This window comes from Protopterus annectens, chromosome 14.part0 (assembly GCF_019279795.1).
Source record: "Protopterus annectens isolate FY-2018-M chromosome 14.part0, PAN1.0, whole genome shotgun sequence".
NCBI lineage: Eukaryota > Metazoa > Chordata > Ceratodontiformes > Protopteridae > Protopterus > Protopterus annectens.
In genome coordinates, this window is record NC_056748.1 from 403,798,697 (window position 1) to 403,814,075 (window position 15,379).

The window sequence follows — 15,379 nt, forward strand, 5'->3', positions numbered from 1 at the left end:
AGGGAAGATAGAAATTTCTTCAGAAGTGATAGCTACTGTGTGGGATAAAATGAAAGTGGTGTTTAAAAATAGGGTAGAAATAAAAAAAAAATATATGGTTAAGAAGTAACAAGAAATATTTAGAGGGGCTGACAAAGGCTGAAGTATTGCATATTAAGAGGAAGCTTACAGGACAAGAAAAGGCACAACTGCAGAGTGGTAAACAGGAAATAAGGAAGTATTTGGATAATATGCTTGAGTTTAGAAAGATTGCTGTTAGCAACTGTTTTTAATAACAACTCCTGAGCACAAAAACTCTTAACACAGTGACTTGGTCAATAGAAAGTAGAAAGGGCTGTTTACAAACTTAGAGAGCCTATAACAAGAAAAATAACCAGAAATCATGTAGAGGTATTAGAGATATTTTAGTAATGTTATGAAAATTTGTATAAAGCAGAGGAATATAGAAATAAAAAAAGTACAAATGGAAATATTTATGCAAGACTTAAATATGCCAATGTTAGACGTAGATAAGGTGAAACAATTAATAGTTACACTAGGAGAAGATGAGATTAAAATGGTGATGCATAATCAAGCTACAGGAAAGTCTTCATGAATAGATGGTATTCCTATGGAACTTTGTAAGCTAGGAGAGAAGAAAGTCATACATATCTAGAAGGATTTGTTTAACAGTATTTTAAAAGGACTGGAAGCACTAACATCCTGGAAGAAAGCTGTGCTGTCTATAATACCTGAAGACAGTAAAGACCCAGCTTCTTATAGGCCAATTTAAATTTTAAACCATGATTATAAAGTGCTTATGCCTACAATAGCTAAAGGAATGGTAAAGGTTTTGCAAAACTGATAGATATGGATGAAGGTGTTCTTGTAGAGGGGAGGTAAACATTTGATGACATTAGCAGAGCGATGATGAAGGAAGCAGAATGTATAAAAATACTGCTGCTGTTGGTCGGTCCTAATGCAGAGGAAAGCATTCAACAAATTAAGCCAGGATTTTATGAGTATGGCAATGGAAGCATTTGCATTCCCTGATACAATAATAATGTTAATTAGGATATAGGAAAATTTAGAGGTAAAAATTAGTGGGAAAGTCTCTTTCTGATAAGTGGTGTCTGAATACAGGTACAAAACAGGGGTGTCCTATTTCCTTTTTTTATTTGCATTATATTAGAGTCAATGGCAAAGAAAATAAGGGGCTCAGAAATTCAAGGCTAAAGTTGCTATGGTAATCAAGAAAAGTTGGCTATATTTGCAGAAGATATTATTTTATACCCGATAAAACCAGAAAAGGGCATCTCAGTGATATGGAACATTCTGAGACAGGTTAAATTTTTGTATTGTTTTGGATTAAAACTAATGCAGTCAAAACATAGGCTATATCTCTCCACACATGAATTTGTTTAGCAATACCCATATTTATGGGCACATGATAAAATGAAGTATTTAGGAATACAGGATAAAAAGGATTCTGTTATGACAGCTAAGGGTATGTGGGTAGAGACTAAACAAAGTACAATGCAAAAACTAGGAACTAGAAGCTCTTATTCATGGATATGGATATCAAGATACAAGTAGTGAAAATGTTTGTCTCCTTAGTTTTATATACAGGTCAGGCATATTTTTCCTCAACCAGGGGAGATGTTATTAACAGCTGTGAATAAAGAATTGAAGGATTTTATCTAGGAGGGGAAAAGGACAAGGGATAAGCTGATCATTCCAATTGAACAAGGTGGTTTAGGATTCCCTTACTCGAAGGGCTATTTTAGTGCTACACAGTTAAGGGCCATACACAAGTTATAACACAAAGGGGAAAGGGATGCTAATGACGCATGGGAAAATTTCAAGAAATAAGAAGAGAATAGGAGTTTGGATGCATATCCTTATGGGGAATAAGTCATACAAAATATTATATTCATCAAGTAGCAGAAATTATTCTAAGAACTAAGCCAATGTGAGACTAGCAGAAAGGAGATTCTGATAAGTCTGACTGCAATTAGGAGTCCAGAGAATAGGCAAGAGGGAGCTGGAATTTACTGGAGAAAACTGTCAAAGGAACCAATGTAATGGAAGCAAGTAATTAGGGAGGGAAAGGTAATATAATGAGAACAGGCCAAAAAGACATTTAGACTGTAGGCTAGAGATTGTTTTCCCTATCAAGGACTGACATCAGGGTATAGGCAAAGAGAAAGGGATAGGGGATTTGTAAAGGAACAGAAACGGTTATTTAAAAAAGGATAATTATTCGTGCATATAAAATATTGCACTATAACCATGGGAATCAATTAGTGCAAGTTAAAGAAGAGAGGTTGAACAAGCAAATTCATAAGGAAACAATGGAAAATATATTTATGGCTCCCAGATATGCAACAAAGTCTAGACAACTTAGGATTTTTGTGTGTAAGTGTTGTACAGGTATTTTTATACACCAAGCAGACTACAAAGAATTTTTCCTCGGGTAGATGACAAATGCTGGAAGTATAATTGAGAAAAAACAGGTAACTGGGAACATACATTTTGGAATTGTAATGAGTTGGCAGACTTTAAAAGTTCCCCACAGAGTACTTTGTCAGAAATATTGGTTGATCAAGTGGGTATAACTAAGGAAATTATTATTATTATTATTTATTTTAATTTATGTATTTGTTTATTATTATTATTGTTATTATTTATTTTAATTTATGTATTTATTTATTTATTTATGTATTTATTTTTTAGCTGGGATACAGCATCTGAATTGCCTAGGTATTGTAAGACCTTGCTAAGCTTGATACTGTTGGTTACCAAAACAGCATTTACTAGAAATGGAAATCAAGGTCTAGATCAACTGTACCTGATGTAGTGAAGAGTGTATAAGGATAATAAATAGAAGCAAATTTTTAGAAAAAAGGTGGAAGCAAAATACATAGAAAAATAAAATAAAAATTGTGGCTTGTGGGAGCAATAAAAGCAGAATAATGTTTTAGAGGAGGAGAGTGGGATTAAAGGGAAAACAGGAATTGATCACTTTATGTAATGTTGGAATGATTGTATTAAAGCAAGTTTGTGATGTGTAATATTTGTAACTCTGAACATTTTGACATAGTTTGTTTTTTTATATAAATCTGTTAGTGTGATAATTCAATAAAGGTGTTAAAAAACAAAAAATTCAAATAATGACAGTATTATTACATAAATCTAATGGAGAAAGCTATTCTTTTCTAAAGAAGTCAGGCTGGATTTGACTAGGAATGGTTATTCTGTCTCAAATACTGTATATTATACAAGCAACTTATTTTTCCTCCACCCAAACAATAGATTAAGCAGTTTAATAGTTTGTGTACATTTTTATGGCATCCTAATAAACCCAGAGTAGGTTTTAGACACTATGTAAAAGACAGAAAAAATGGTGTCATAGATTTTCTTGACTTAGAAACATATGATATACACCTGTTATTAAAATATTGGATTTCTAGTTAAATTCATGCTATTAAGTTAAGTGGAAAATACTGCTCAAGTTCATATGGCCAAACAGTGATAAGTTTATCTCTGTGAACATATACAAATTTTAAATAATAGCACAAAATGGCTATTAAAGAAACAATTTTATTAAGCACACTAATAATCCATCAAATAATAAGTATGTAGACAACATTAAAATTATCCAGGAAGTTTGTATATAAATACCCAGAGATAAAAGCATGCTTCTTTACATTATTCTCTACAGCTTTCAAACCAGATTGCATAGCTAGCTTGAACTTTCAAAGAATATTAAGCCTAAATATTAGAGATTTGATTTCTTGGGGTCAAATGTTAAAAGGAAACAAATGACTTAATGCTGAAAATGTAACGGGTAAATATGATTTAGCTGTGGATAATTGGCTTATACTACAAATAAATAGTTCATAATCTAGAGCTGACTTAATGCCAGATGTGATGAAAAAGACTGTTGTATGTTATTGTCTTTCTAAAGAATGTCAGTGTGAATGGTGATCTGAGGAGATCTTATCTATCCAAAATTTATAAGACATTATAAACTTCAGTTAAGGATAATTATTGAGATTATACTTCACAAATAAGTGGTCCAACTTTAAGCAAAATGGTTCAGAAAATTATTTTATTATCTTTAAATAAACTAAAATTTTCTATTTTGAATGCTAGTGTTTTGGAAATGCTTACATAGATCTTTAATTACTTCACATAAGATTAACATTAGATGTAAAAGAAAACTCTTTTGGAGATGAAAATTATTGATAAATATCTGTCAACATATGGTATATGGTATATGACTCTAAAGTTCTGCAAACATTTTGGGGGAATATTTTGTTTATTGCAAACATTGTGGTTGGATAAATTTGTGCTTACTAAATTATTGGTACTATGCAATGATCTAATTCTTGGATGTGTACCCAGCGTTTCATTCCCACTTCTGTGGAACATGTTAACAATAGCTAGAAAATTCATTATAATAAATTAGACTACACCCTTGTTTATAGAATTTACAAACACTATCATTGTTGTATGTCAAAAAGAAGTATCTGCTGTCAAGTGGAAAACAAGCAAAATATCAGATCATGACTATTGGATAAAATTGAACACTTTGATAGATAAATATCGATTCATGCTCTATGATCAGCATAGTTTTGCCTAATAGAAATTTTAAATATATCCATCCACAACCCCTTTCATATTATATATATATATATATATATATATATTAAAGATGACATAGACACTTATGTTAATACTTCATTTTTTCTCCTTGTTACAACTTAAGTGCAATATTTATTTTTGAGTGAGTGATTAAATAGCACCATCAATAATATCCCTGATATTTTGAATATAGGATGCACAACAGTAAACATTATGCATTGTGGAAATATTTAACAGTTAATAAAATGTTACCAGAATATAACTACCCATTGGCAAACAGTTAATATGATACGGATTGCAATTAGTAAACATTCAGCAAAATATTATTACTTATAATAAAAGCACACAGCATACAGTAAAAAAAATTACAAACATTACAGAATTTTCAGGGAGTGGCGTATTGCATAGCCCATTGACAACAGTGTTTTCAGTAGGCAGCACAATCCCATGCAGTACTTTGTAGTGCTATCGTAGTCCAGGGTATCTTCTAGTTGAAGAGATATTTTAGCCAATGATTACATGAACATGATCTAATCCTATTTTTATCTATGGCAAGCATAACAATACCATTTGTCCCGGTCCACTTCAATAACACACATCACACCAAATGACATTTGACGACCTTTATTAAATTTCCATAACATAGCTTTGATCACCAACTTTATTAATTACAACTATTCATGATATAATTGATTATAAATACAGCATAACATCCTTGTAATGTTAATCAGGGCAGTGTACCTACTCACCCTAGTAAACAGCGTCCATACCTCTACTCACTTACTTTACTTATGAAGCAGTGTCCCATCTCACTTCAGTGTTAATCAGGGCAGCGTACTTACTCACCCTGCCCAACAAGCAGGGTCCATACCTCTGCTGCCTTACTTTACATATGAAGCAGCGTCCCAACTCACTTCATACACCATCCATTGAATTACCTTCCACCAAATAATCACCATACTTACCTCACCTTGCTTATCTATCCAGCAAGCTTCCTCCAACTATTAATTTTCTTTCCCCGATCCTTGAAATAAACATCCAGACATCAGAGGGGGAACAGAAAAGGGCAAGCCTATCCCTCTTCTCCGCCAACCAGCCTGACCAGGCTGTTCCCCCTACTTTCTACCCAAAATTGTTCAATCCACTTACCATAAAGGGAAGGGTGAAGCCAAACATCATTTGGTGTACCCAACATCTGTAAAGCTCCTTAGAATACCATCATAAACTCCTTTACCATGCCATCACTGAAACACACCATAGTGAAACTAAATAAAGTAGGATTACTGTGACCCCGTTGTAACACAGGAATGTTGTGACTCTACTCCTCCCCACACTCCCCACAAACCATCCCCAACTGTTTCCCCTTTGCCCCCCCAACCTACTTCTTCCTTACTTGCCCCCTATACCAATACAATACTCAACTCTCACTAATTGAACACAGAGCTCTAATATACCTTAAGGTGATTACCCAGCCCCACCTTGTGCTTCATTCTGGTGGCAAAACATCCATCCTATCAAAACGTTACCTTTCAGATCCCCTTTCCAAGCCACTGCTTAATGCTTTCTGTCCTTCAGCCATTTCAGTCAGTAACTGTTGCCACCTTGTGCTACCCATGAGTAACTTCTTCGCTCGCCCCTGCTTCCATCATCTGTGAATTCCTTGTGTATCGCCACCACTGGTACTTGGCACACCACCATCTGCAACGAAAAGAAAGAAGCATAAATCCTCTAATATGTAAAGAAAAGGCTCTACCTTATACCAACTTATTCCAACTTATAGCAGCAGCGTTCCAAAAAAAACCCATCAGTAAGAAAGAAAAAGACATTAAACTCATCTAAAAGACATAACACACCTTTCAAGACATCTGCAAAACAAACTATCCTACCAACTCAGGAATGAATGCAACACCACCACACATCTATGACAAAGCAGCCATAATCAAATGCCTTCCTGCTGGACAGGCTTGCCTTAACTCAGCACCGTTTCCCTTACAGCCTAATCCTACCTGCTCCTCCCCAAAGTTATACCTCTGCCACTGAAGAAATTAGCCATTAACATTAATTTGCCATGCTATGAATTTATACCCACAGCCATAATATAACCCCTACAAGAAATAACCCTACAGACTCGGTGGGTGCTCAATTCATTTTTTTTTTTTTTAATTTTATTACCAGTTCCATAACTCCCCATAGCCGCCGAGTAAATGGAGCTGTCCTGCATGACAAAGCAGCAATAATTGAAGCTAGGTTTCCATGACCCTATCAAATACCCAATATAAATTTAACTTCCCAAACAGTATGTTAAAACTTAACCCCCACATAAAGGGACCTATCAATATCCATAACCATTTGCCTAGCTCTTAACATTTCATCTTCAAATGAGACACACTACCCAGCATAGCAATAACTCTCTCAAATACCTAATGTAAATTTTCTACCAGTCGAGTATATTATAAGTAAATGCCACACATGAAGGAACCTATCAATATCCACAAATCAGGGTAACCTTATGATTCCATATCACCTCAATTAGCACACTGTATAGGCCTAGGCTAGCTTATATTGTAATGATTTACCTAGCTCTCAACCTTCCATTTCCAAATGGGGAACACTAGCCACCATAAAGTATAACAAATGGACAAACCCAATAAAGGCCCTGCACCAACCCAAGTCTTCTGATGGGCTGTACTGTACAGTGATTTGACCAAAGAAAAATGGTATAGATGAAATAATGCCCAACTGCCTGGACACCCTACAAACTCTTGGGTAGCCAAGAGACATACTACCATACAGCACTGCAACTGAACGACCCTTAACTACTGCTCTTACAAAATATTGCTGACCCCCATTAGAAAGAATGCTATTAGAAAGAATGCTCTCAGTAGAGGTAACAATCTGAGGCCCCAATAACCGCTTGTCTACAACTTGCATAGTATGACCAAAGCACTCAAACTAAATGGATGTGCAGAAACCCCCATCTGCTAAAACTTCCCAAGCCCTTAAAGAAAAATGCTGGGGGGGACTACCCCCAGATCTCTCCAATGTAACACATTATGGGGAGTACCTCAGTTGAGGTCCTTAAAGGTCCACACTGAAAGGGCCCGCCATAAACTCAGTGTTAGTAATTTTTTACTGATATCCATAGTAAATAGTCAAGAATCATAACATTACTACCTGTACATTTACTAAACACTTATTTACACAAGATATGCACCTTCCTTCATCTTATGCTGTTAGGGTGGCTGCTAAAAGCGTAATATTCCAGATGAAAGTACACCCTAGAGAAGTGTTAATGAGTTCTGATACTACACCATGTATTGATAATTAATAACGATCTTTAACCCATCGAAATGTCTAAAACTTCTTGAAGGCCTGCACCATTACAAGGCATATCACTAAAACCCTCATAAAATAAGTATGCCAATACAAAAATGGCTGAACAGAATGCCCCCCCCCCCACACACACACACACACACACACACACACACACACACACAACTTCCTCAAGCAGCCATGAAAACAGTTCAGCTGTAACAGTGTGCAGCAATGAAACTCCACAACTGTCCCTAGACCACAAACTCATTGACCCATAAAGTTCAGCCTCTCCGAGACTGGTATGTACACCACTAACACTGAGATCTGCAGCATACTTAGCTAAGGGTGATATATACGGAAACCCCACTCATAACAACCTCTCGGCTACTTGCAGCAAACCCTCTACCCAAGGCTACCAGCAATGGAAAAAGTAAACCACAAAGGATCTTTAAATATCGCTCACCCAAACTTAGCTAGTTAATAGAGTAACAGGTTTATAACCTCGACCATTTTTCCATACAACAGGTATGGAGAACTAATCGCTGCTGTCTATCACTTGCTGTGTGTGTGTATGTATATATATATATATATATATATATATATATATATATATATATATATATATTTTTTTTTTTTTCTTTTTTTATCCTGCAAAACAGTTGAAAGGTATGATGACTGTATTTCTTTTAAAGAGTTGCAAGAAAACACAAAGGGATCCTAACCCAACCATTCGCCCGACTCTTGTTGAAAACATTTGCCAGCCACTAACCACTGCCCACATCTGCACCCATTACATCACAAAGGGGGAGGGGGCGAAGTCACCAAAATTATTGCTAAACCACCTTCTGAATGACTAAACTACCATTTAAATACTGCTTGAGGTGGTTATCATACCAGGCCCTGTGACCACACACTGTTTGTGAAGGATAGGAACTCAAACTGAAATGCTGGTCCACTATTTTTTTATTTTTTTTGCTCACCCTGTCCTACCGGAACTTAGTGATGGTTGTTAAATCATGGTCCTATAAACCTAAAGGGGCTAACAAACATGCATTTTTTTTTTTTTTAAACATAGAGTCTAAACAGCTTCGCCTCTGCCCCTTGAGAGGTATTCACTGATGCTTCATGGCTTGTGACACGCATTACCACGAGATCTACTGCCCAGCTGCATGTAGTCATATGCAGTAATTCTGCATCTCCTCATCAAGAATGACTCTGGACAAAGCCATGACCACAACTGGGGCACAGGCCCATCCAAGGACAATTCGCAGGTACCACTCCCAAAACACTAGGCAGTGGTGGAACCCTGAGCCCTGCACAACCTAAATTCTCCAAAGGGCCAGCAGCCCGAAACAAAAATCCCCACCATCATCCCCTAACCTGACTGTCAGATGATTTGCCCCAATCTTACAGACATCCACAACTTCATGACAACGGACCAAGCCGGGAGGCAAAATCCCGATATCCTGAGACACTCTGAACCATTGAGGGGCCTGACTCGAATATACTCTCAGTCACTCACCTTTATTCACTAACACCCTCAATCATTACATGAAATAAACTTTCCAAGCAGCCGCAACTATATTTAAGCCTCCTACATCCATAACCATGCTATGCGCATGCGTGATAACCACCATCATTCTCGGGCATCTCATTGCCCCGGAATACTGCTTCTGCTGACTAAAACCTGATAAGAGACAGCCCCAGGAAACCCTCCACCTGAAACACAAGCTGACCGTGATCATATAAGCAGCAGACACTCTCGTCACTATTGTACCTGTTTAGGCCTCGCAAGAGGCAAACCATCAACATCGCCCTGTTCACCGGATATAGCACAACACACAAGACCAGCGGGAAGACAGTAGAAAAAAAAATGCAAGGTCACATCCAGCCCTCTATATGACTCCAAACAGTTCCCATTAACCAGGCAGCCTGCTATGTGACACCAAACAGCTCCCATTCACCCAACAGTCAACAACAGAAAATCAGCTGCCTGTGTGTGTGTGTGGAGGAGCGGATAGGTAGCATAAATTATAGGCGATGGAGTTGCATCGCTACTTCAAGGCTTTTTTTTTATTTTTTTATTTTTTTTATTTAATATATACAAAATTACTTTACAAGAAAATTACCTCAAAAGAAGCACCGAGTGAACAGAGCATGTGCACTGGCCCTCCCACTGACCCTAGCACCTCAAGCCCATGAAAGCAAACAGGGCACATTAAAAAGGAGCTGGCATTGATGAATCAATGAGGACTGCCGGTGGGGAAACACAGGAAAACTCACCCTCGTCCTCCTGACAGTTGACCACATGCATAACTTTCCCCAAAAGTTGACCACAAGTATAACTTAACAACCCTTTACTTATATAAGTAATATCTATCACTACAACCAACCCTTGGTACTGACATCACTACAATCAACCCTTAGTACTGAACATCACTCACCTCATCCACCCAACCCAAGCCTACCTGACCACCAAAATCTGCATATCGCCATGAACGAGAACCTGCTGTAGCAAGTTCATGCCAAAATGTGATTGCTTAACTCAACTACACTAGACTAAACCTCTTAAGCCCCTCCCCATCATTATCTCATTTCCTCACCACTATCCCTGCCTCCACTTAACCCTTTCACCTCCCCAACCCACTTAACTCCCCTAATATTAACCTAATCTCCCTATGAAGATGTTCCGGAACAACTTAGTTTGTTGCCAAACTTCATTTGTGCTGTACTATTAGTTAGTTGTTGAGGTGTTTCAAAACAAAGGGGATTGCAAATTTTTCAGTACCTTCTATGGAATGCTGCTCCCTGTCATTGTGATTTTTTTTTAATAAAGTCTTCTTCAGAGGTGGAAATAGTAAAAATAGTTCTTTTGAGGGTTTTTTTAGACAATATTCTTCATTTTGGAATTTGTCGGTATTTAGTAAGGTGGTGGCTGTAGCTGTGACTCAGACATTTATCGCTGTGAATTGTACTACAGTAATGTTCCCTAAAGTGGATGCATCCGAGTATTTTATTTTCAGTTGTCTGAAACAAAGATGTGTTCTGGGAAAATAGGAGGGACATATTCAAGACTTTGGAATAGTTCATCAATGGCAGTAGTTCTTCCACCTTTGGAAAAGGAAATTATATATTTTATAATATATTTTGAGCCGAGTTTATACTTTACTTGAATTTTAGTTGGTTCATAATAGGACAAATTTTTGCACAATGTTACTGATAGATATTCTTCTGTAAAGTAGAAGGAAGGGGATAAATTTTGTGGACTAGTATAGAAAGACAATGAGTAGACGCTAGTTTTCAACTGGTTTGGAAAAGTGTAAAATTTGACCTGTAGGTGTTAATGGCTTTTGCTTGATGGATAACCATTTCCACGTGAAGTAAAATCATTTTGATTTTTTTTTAAATGCTCTGTAATTTATATAATGAGGTTATCATCACAGCCTATGCATAAAAGGTACAATTAATTTATAAGTGGTCCCATGGGAGGTCACTGAATCACGACTGAGTAAAGCAGAGTCATGTGCACATGATACTAAAGGGGTTTTGCAATGCATTCATCATGTCATTGTTAAATAATGAGAAGCCTGGTGTCCTCATTTTAGAGCACTGGGGACTCCAGTTTTTGCCAGAGTAGGAGGCAGGGCAGCCACGGTGGTACAGCGGTTAGCATTGCCGCCTCACAGCAAGAGGTTCTCCGGTTTGATCCTCAGCTGGGGTGCCTTCTGTGTGGAGTCTGTATGTCCTCCCTGTGGTCGTGTGGGTTTCCTCCGGGTGCTTTGGTTTCCTCCCACATCCCAAAGACATGCTGTAGGTGGATTGGACACTCTAATTTGGCCCTAGGTGTGATTGTGTGCATGTGTGTACCTTCTGTGGAAGGTTGAGCACCGGGCTGGCAACTCGACACTGTAAAATTCCACTGCCAATCATGAGCGGACAGGTGATCCACTCTGGTGACCCCTAACCAGGAAAAGCCGAAAGAAGAAGAAGGAGGCATAATGGATTGCAACCAGGAGGCAACATTAGTATGAAAATTCAGATAGCTATTGATCTCGTATATCGTATAAAAGGTCTGAGAGCATGAGCTACAGTGTAAATCCCACTGAGCAGCCTAAGTACATTACAGCAAACAAGTATATTTTGTCAAGTGCTGAGTCTATAAAATTAAACACTGAACCATTAACTCCAAGTCCTCTTTGAATCCATTCAGCATATTAAGATTTACATAATGAACTTCATTTTCCTAAAAGGTCCATTCTTTCTAAACACACTGAGCAGTCAGCACACTTTAGAATAGAGATTAATTTGCTTTGTTTCCCGGTACAGAATGCAGTTCCCTCACAAATGCTTCAATTTATCAAGACAGTTAGTGGAAATATATGTCAGCTGATTTTGTGTGTGTGTGTATGTGTGTGTGTGTGTGTGTAAGCTGGTGAGACCTTACTCATGTATAAGCAGTGTCATTTCCTTTCACCTGGATATTTTTAACCAATGAGGGTAAACAGGTAGCAGATGGAAATTCTCCATGATGTTCTATAACCTTTATAATTACCGGCTTGGGCAGGTGGAAACTTCTACAGTAACTTGTCAGTAATACAAAATCATTAACTGTGAAAGGCATTGACTGTCATTTTGTGTGTTAATGTGAAAAATAGATTGGTAAAATGTTCCTGTTCCTCAGCTAGAACTTTCTTTATACCCTGTTCAGTTTGAGAAGGGCTGGTAATATTTCTTTAATGAAGAATTAAATCATAATATTGGTTGGTTAGTCTGAACTCTTGTTGACATTTGTTTCAAAGTACACAAGATATATTTTTGTCTTATCCTATTTCCTGTCTTTTGAATGTCTTCTAAACAGCATCTGTTTTTGTTATTAAATTTATTTCAATGAACATGATCCATGGATGTGTTTTTGTTTTACTTGAATATCTTTGCAATGTATATATGTATTTAAGGTTTATAAGAGAATGCTAGTGAATGTCTGTATCAGCTGTTGGCAGAAGAAGCAATTTTGTAGTGACAGGCTCTTCAGAAAATTTTGAAGTGGAATATATTGTTGCTATTCGTGACTGCATACATGAGAATAAGGGTATAGTAACTAGCAAAAAGCAGGCTGCCTAGGGATTCCACAAAACTAATCAAAGAGATTAAATAGTAAACTTCAACACACTTGCACTTTCCAGACACTTTTGCAAGTGACTTAATATTGTGAAGTACATGCTCTAGTCTGAACAGAAACAGATCACATATCTTAGTAATTTATTTGCAAAAGTGCATTTAAAGCACAACATTGAAAGTGATAGGCTGTTGAAACTAAAAATATCATTTGTGTTATCATAGCAACTTGTATCCAAATTACTGTGTAAAATGACTAAAGACATTAAAATTGAGGTTTAATAACTTGTTCAATGTCCTGCACTTCAAAATGGAATTGAGAGGTATAGCATCATTCAGACCAGGTTGGAAGTTTGCCCTTAGCTATACTATTCATCTGTACACATCAGCTTCAGTGTATAAAATAAGACCCGTTTTCACTGATTCCTAAAAACAAGTTCTAAAGCAGAAGCTTTATTATGTGAAAAATCATGATAGCACTCTGATTAACCAGTGCATTTTAGTATTTTAATGGTTAATGTCCGAGTTGTGCTTCCATATATTTCAATTTGGAAGAGTCAGCATTAGCAAATGTTAAAACAAATTGTTTATTCAAAGCAGAATGAGAAAAATTGCTGTCAGTGTTAATACATTTACAGGTAATGCACTTACAACAAGGAAAGGTGCTTTCCTTACTACTGACACATACTCTTTCTAAATTAAAAAGGCTGAAATAGCAAATGTTTCACATTCCCTTTATTTTTAAATGCAAACATGGAAGATCAACTACAATGTTCTTTAAATTGTCTGAAGCATTAAAAAGGCATCAGTGTTCCTTAAAGGTTTCACACAAAAGTCTATTATTACATGTGTATGTTAAAGGAAAACATACCTCATTACACAGTGAACACTCTTATTTAACATAACTGCCAGTAAAATAAGAAAAAAAAAAAAAAAGCTTTAGTACCCCTGTTTTGCAAAGCATGTTCTTTAACATTATCAGTTTCAGCTGAATTACATCTCTCAAAGTGAAAGCCTCTGCCATAGAACTAAGCACTTGGGAAGAATCTGATGAGTCATAAAGGTGAAAAATGGATTGGTAAATGTATGAAGGTAAATGTATGTGTATGAATGTAATTTCTCCAAGTGTCAGTAGCACAAGTCAGTATCCCTGAGAATAACTTTCAGTATGTAATGACTTTGCCCTTTTCCCCACTGTTGTACGACTGTGGACTTCGAAATCATGGAGTTATGGGGTGCATGGAGGTGAAGGAGTACATGCCCCCCTCCAAAAAAAGGCTTTGAATTTCACTGAAAGTGGTTTTCACTGAAAATCACATCTGTGGCATTCAGAGAGAGATTACTGTCAAAGATCCTTCATGTACCCTGTCATCAGCAGTTAGTCTGGAGTCCTTTAACATTTAACATTGGGGTTTTCAAAATAAGGACTTGGATACACAGGTGGCTATTGCACTGCAGTGTGCAAAAGTTACAATGTTCAGGGGATGGGTACATCCAAGACACAGTGTGATTGTAAAAGCAGTAAAATAGCAAGGTATGCAACACTTGTTATTGAATGAATAATGATATGGAAATAAGGACCCCATGCAGGTTGCTGCACATGCCCATTCTGAACACCAAGATTTACAGTGTACATGACATGAGTGATGTTAGCGGCAGCAGCAACAGTAGCACAACAGCATGAATTAATAACGTCCATCTGAGTAGTGTCTGTAGCGTTAATTGTTACAGCCATCTATGCCAACAGTAAGCACGTGACTTATCAATATCTCTCAGACTAGCCAATTATGGACCATTTTTGAATAACTAGGGGGACTGTAATGGACATAGCTGAACTGCATTGCCAGCAAATGGGATTAAGGGAGTGTTTGGTATGCCCACTCCTTTGCATATTAAGTGCAGCTTTAACCATCTTAGCAACAGGGATAATGCAAGTTTCAGCCTCATGAATACTTTACCAATTGCTAAAAAATATATTGCAGTATGTGGAGAAGCATATCAGGTTCTCAGGGACTGCAAAAGAGAAAAGCAGCATCATGGAAAATTCTGTGAGGTACCTATTTCTCTGAGGTCCAGGTCACCATAGATAGCACAGTGTCATTAAGATCCACGTGATCCATAGGGTTGTAGACACCTCAGGTGGAAGGGATTTAACTCCCTGAAATACCAGGGGGACTGTAATGAATTTATTATTTATATTGTGTCCCTGTGCATATTTTTGTAGGAAGTTTTAATGTTCAGGGGATGAATATTTCTATGACACAGCATGGTTTTGCAAGGGTCAAATCAGTGGGGTATGCAGTACATGGTAATGAATGAA